The 6,044-nt window shown below is 41.5% G+C and overlaps 1 protein-coding gene across 2 annotated transcripts in view; it reads left to right on the top strand.

Moving 5' to 3' along the window:
* LOC109956150 (fidgetin) overlaps window positions 1–6,044 on the top strand; it is a 15,943-nt gene that overhangs the window by 7,360 nt on the left and 2,539 nt on the right. The gene's annotated exons all lie outside the window — the stretch shown is intronic.

Below are 6,044 nucleotides of genomic sequence, written 5' to 3'. Positions count from 1 at the left end.
CTAATGGTTTTAACAGCTGAGTTTACAGGCTTACTATTAAGGAATTTCACAGAAAGTGTTCAGTTGCTGTACTATGTGAATTTAGTATAGTAGGAGTTTGTTTTTACACACCCCACTTAAAGCATCACTGTCCATTCCTTTAGAAGAAAATGGCCATACTGAGGGAGCACAGTGGACCAGCTTGTGTATCCATTATGTTCAGAGCTTTTCTTTAAGAATGGAGGATACATAAAATGTTTGTTATAACAGTAAGATATTCTGGGGACGCCCTTACTATACATTTATTTAATATGAAAGCTATGTTTCATTGTAAAAGCATGTATGTCCATTGCCTGTTTCATGAAAACACAGTGTAGATTAAATGTCTGCTTCAGTAAGAGCTAAGAAGCTCTGCCACTGCCACTTTACAATTTGCAGCATTTTGTGTCAGTGTTATCACAGTTGACAGATACCTTTGCAGTCGCCATATGTAAAAGCATAATAAATCACATAAATCTCACTGACACATGATAGAACTGTCCCTGTTTGTATATCTGCCAGTCCTGAGAGGTTGCTATCCAGCCTGATGAATATGCATATATTGACTGACTGGACTATTGATTAGACTAAGCTTTAACAGGATTACGCCACTAACCTGACTGGAATAATGCAACAGGGATTTACTTTTGAAGGCATTTTGTATTCCAGAGAGCAGCAGAGACAAATAATGTGCAGTTATTAAAATTTTCTGAAGTTTTCAAGGGAGAATGAGGGTGCTTTCTTGGCAGACGGAAGTTTTAGTAGCACGCGCTTCACATTCCTTCCTCGGAAAGACTCACAGCGTCATTTCTTCCCACAGAAACTACAGCTGTGTACAATCAGTTTATTTTTACTTCTTGCAAACCGATGCGTGCACTGTTAATTGGCACACACAAACACAAACATGCAAACACACAATCACAGTCACCCACACCTCGTCATGGGCTCTGTTCAGTGATGATAGTGTGTGACATGAAGAGAGTGATGAGCAGTGTCAGCCCCTTTTTAGTTGCCAGTTACCAGGGTGAAGCTGTGAATGGAAGCCAGATCGTTTGTAACTTGGTGTCAACAGCCTCTCATTAGTCCTGCATAAGGGGACACATAAACATCGCCCTCCGCCTCCATACACACACACACACATTAGAGTTCCACAGTAATTATGAAAGCTTGTTAAGCACACTCTAGCCCCTCATTAGGTGCATTAAGTGTTATAATAAAGACCTGTGCTGCTCTACGTAAAATGACAGACAATAAGCAAAGTGAAGAGCAGATGGAGAGGGACGCAAGGAGGGACTGGTCAACTGCAGCCTGATTCCTGATATATGAGTGGACACAATAAGCAAAGAGGGGCCAGGCCAGCCCCTGCCACATGTTTGTGTGTGTGTGCATGTGTGTGTGTGTTGGGCTTTAAAGAGTGGGGGAAGGGGAAACTGACCGCACAGGCTCGGACACACAGTCCCGTTTTTGCTACTCCACAGAGAAAAGGAGTGAGGCTTAAGACAGTCTGTGTGATTGCATGTGTGGAAAATCCATGTTCACACTCCAGTTGCAAAATGATCTGGAGTTAGAAATGACATGTAGGTTAGTAATGTCTAACAGCTGACTGAACTGTGGTCCAGGAGTTGATTGGAGAATGGCAGCGTGGCCTGGTGGACTGTGCAGGGCTGGAGAAAAGGGGGAACAGGAAAGAGGAGGGAAAGGTAGGGTTTTCTCCTCCTCATTCATACTGGCTTAATGCTCAGTGTTGTAGGCTGTGGTCGCTGCTTACATAACACTCTAACCATTACTTACTCTGTAAGCAAAGAGGACAGAGGTAGCTGGGTGATATGTACGTGTATAATCCATTTTCCATTGCACCGGGAATCCTGTCATGCTCCATGTATATTCATACCCCATTTCCTTCACTGGTGGGTTCAGTATTGATCTTTCTGAGCAGCAGTGTGAATTAATTCTAACTCATACAAATCACCCAGTAATGAGCAAACAATTGATAGGGTCATTTATCAGCACTGTAAGTAAAGCATGTGCTCTATCTTTCTGCTTTCTCCCTCCCTTCCTTTAGCCTGGGAGTGGACAGTGTGTGCTGAGTGTACAAAGAGGATATGTGCTTTGTAAATAGATCTCAGGTTAGATTCCTGGCATTCCAGCTGCCTGACTCATCCATTAGATGATCAGGAGTCCCTCTGCCTGTTAGCCAGCTGAAGCTAAACACTGCACCAAAACCACAATATAGGAGTGCTTGAGCCTACATGTGTGCATCTTGCTGTGTTTCTGTCCATCCTCGGGAAATGTAAGTCTTTGTTTATTGTGAGTGGGGTAAAAGCACCAACAGAAGGGTGATTATTGTTTCCACTCCCCTTCTAGCCAGCCAGCCAGCTACCTCTGCTTCACAACCCCCAAATCTCATTCCAGTCAGCTCCTTCCCCCACACACACTTTCATCTAATTAACCTCTAATTACTCCTACTAGCCATGCAGTGGACCATAAGTTGAACTAGTCTTAAAACATCCATGACTTGCATAATTGTGTTTTCTTGAAAGAAAAATAATTATGTGGTTAGGCAATACAATATAAAAGAGTCAGTTTTCAGTCACTATTCAGTTGATGATAACACTCATTAAAAGGGGGACTTTAGAACACTGAAATTGGTTTTAGTGGAGGCTGCTGGACAGAAAACAGCAAGGGTCACAGTCCATCTCTTTATTGGATCAGGTAGATTGGTGTTTACAAGCACCCTACTCACTGCTTCACACACCGATGCACAAACACACATACAGTATATACTTCCTGTTTTGCTGTTTGGTGAAACCTGAGGCCATGTAGCGTCCGTGTATAGGTCTTGCCTACACTCTGTGTCTCAGTGGCAGCTTTGTAAAAAGGAACACAGCGTTCTCATTTAGTTCAATAACAGAGAGATCCTACAGCAGAGGTGGCAAGACCAGGGGACACAATCATCATCTGGTGTGTGGCAGGGCAGGGTAAGCACAATTTAACTAGACTGCAATTGTTTGGAACATTACGAGTGCAGCAGTGAATGGTGATGAAGTGGATTATGTTGATCTTTTGATACTTCTTTCATCTGTAATGACTTCACTACTGAAACCATTAGGACAGGAATTAAATCTGACCACAACCCGTATTTAATTGTCAGTGAAAATACAAAATACTTTTCAACCCTACATAAGGTAAATTCCTGATACTCAAAGATACAGTAGAAATTGGGTAGATTACAGTAGCATTTGAAAGAAAGTAAAAGTATATTCACTAGCGAGCACACCATTCTAATATTGCTTTCCAGTGCACGTCACAAACACAGACACACACCCACACACCATCACATGCTCCCACCACACTCAGAGCTACATCTAAAACGAGGATCCAAACACAGAATAAATAGACTGATGAGAATTCCTTTGGTGGTGGTAGATGTCTGAGCTGCTAATTGTTGTGTATGACTGGAGGATGTGAGGAATGTGACCTTAAATTACTTTCATGCTTGTCTGGATGGCAATGCAGGTCCTTTATATGAAGCAAATGAAAATGTATGTTGCACTATATTACAGTGACATTTGCCTAAAGTGGGCCTTTAAATTTATAATGCAAGATCACTAACAATTAGAACTGACACCATAGCTCAATACACCAGTACAAAGAGTTAGAGCCTACAGAGAATGAACTTGTCATAGGCTCACCTATAGGAGCGGTGTATCAACAGCACATCATATGTAGCATACTTTTGTGCACAACTGTTGATATAAACTGACTGGTCTAAAAGATCTGACCCCCCATTCATGTTTCTCTTTCCATTGAGCTGTGAGCTTGCCATTCACCTCTGTCCAGCAGCCAAAGTGCTGGGGAACAGTCCCGGAGGAAACATCGGTGCTGGGTGACAGTATGACCATCACAATGATTAAGGAAAGCTGTCATAGTGAAAGACTGGCTTAGTGCTTATCTTTGTCTCCTGGTAAGCCAAGCATGGCGAAGAATGGAGGGGTGTTTCCAAGCCCCAAGCCAACATGAGGTGCTAGATTAAGGTTAGCAGCCCTTTCAGCCCAACCCTGCTACTCCGATTGCAATCATGATTTGGTTCAAAAGTTGCATCCAGGAAAGGCCGAGCCCTTTAGGAGCAAAGATAGGCCGAGGACCACCAGTTTGCCAACATATGTGTGAGAAAATTACTGAAATGTTTAAAAACAATGTTCCTCAAAGATAAAACAGGAAGGGATTTGGATATGTCACCCTCTATGCTGCATAACCTCATTAAAAGATTTCAGTGGGTAAAGAACAAGGGCACAAGCCTAAGCTGGATGATCGTGTTCTCCGATCCCACAGGTAGCACTGCATCAAGAGTCATCACTCTTCTATAAGTGATATAACCACACGGGCTCAGGATTACTTTGGCACATCTGTGTCAGGCACTATAATATGTAGTTACATCCATAAATGCTGCTTCAAATTGTACTGTGCCAAAAGGAAGCCCTATGACTGCTCTGGGATCGACCGTCACACAGTGGAAACATGTACTGTGGTCAGACGAATCAGTATTTCAGATCTTTTTTTGGAAGGCTCGCCATGTGCTCTGGGCCAAAGACGAAAAGGACCATCCAGACTGTTACCAGCAACAAGTCCAAAAGTCAGGGTCTGTCACAGTCTGGGGTTGTGTCAGTGCCCTTGGTGAAGGTAACGTACACTTCTATGATGCTCCATTAATGCTGAAAAACACACTGAGATTTTGGAGCAATGTGCTGCCTTCAAGATGGCATTCAACAAGACAATGCAAAACCTCATACTGCACATTATCAAGGAGGAAAAAGGTGCGAGTGCTAGACTGGCCTGGCGCATTTTGAAACCCAAATTGCATCAACGAAGACCCAGGACTGTTGCGCACTTTAAGACTTGTTTGCAGGAAGAACTAGATAAAATTACACCTGACACATCACTTGGTGTCCTCAGTCCCTAAACAATTTTTTAAATGTTATATTCAGAGATGTTCCTAATATTCTGAAACTTTCATGTACGTAACTGGGGAGGACAAAAATATAAATATCATATAATCTAAATATAATGTAGTCCACCTTTAACTATGACCTCAATAATAAATATATAGTTGAATTTATAAATTTATGACAATTTCACCAAAAACTGAAACATTTTGAGCTTCATAAACACAGAGGTTAAGGTGGAACTGTTGTGTTGAAGTGCATATAATTGTACAGGTGTACCTAATAAAGTGGCCTATGAGTGTAGGGTTTTTTTCAGACCCAGGGTGGAACTGGTCATGCTCAAGAGTGCTGTGATCCCTGGTTTGGATGAGTAGGATTATTTGTCTGAAGGATCATTTAGTTTAGGGATCAATTTATGGAGCATTTATGGGCCCATCTGGTGGTCCAGTGGAAACGTGACACAGCCTGACATAAACCACATGTAGACCCTTTTAGACATGTTACTGAGCAATCTTCTGAATGTGTGATGAATGAATGAACCCCCAACACCTACTGCATGATTAGCTCCTGCTTTCCCTGGACAAATCAGAGCAACATCTTGACTAAGGTCTTGAACAGTGGTGAGTCATGGACTAATTACTTAATCAGTCAGTTAATCCATTAGTCGAGAAAATGAAACACCACAAATACAGTACTATATCACTGTAAATGGAATATTTTAGACATTTGGACTAATAGCTGAACAAAATAATACACCTTGGGTTCTGGGAAGAGTTAATAGGTATTTCCTAATATTTTTTTGTCATTTTAGTGACATAATTATTAATAAGCAATGTGTTAGCAGATTAACTGATGATTAAAAAATGTGTTAGTTTAGTAGTTATTTTTAAAAAATATGAATGGATTTACATATCTTATGTGGTAGAAGAAGGATGCATTTACACCCAAAGTTAGCAAGAAGACATTATGATATTGGGCTCAATATATCAATAGCGCATTAGAGAAGGCACTTTCACACTATACTACCATTGGAATTATTTGTCTGCCCCTAATAGTGAAATCAAGGCCTTCTTTGGTGTAGGG

Source organism: Monopterus albus, unplaced genomic scaffold (genome assembly GCF_001952655.1).
Source record: "Monopterus albus unplaced genomic scaffold, M_albus_1.0 scaffold18.1, whole genome shotgun sequence".
Taxonomy (NCBI): Eukaryota; Metazoa; Chordata; class Actinopteri; order Synbranchiformes; family Synbranchidae; genus Monopterus; species Monopterus albus.
The sequence above is the reverse complement of the archived record's forward strand: the minus strand, read 5'-3'. Positions and strand labels throughout refer to the sequence as shown.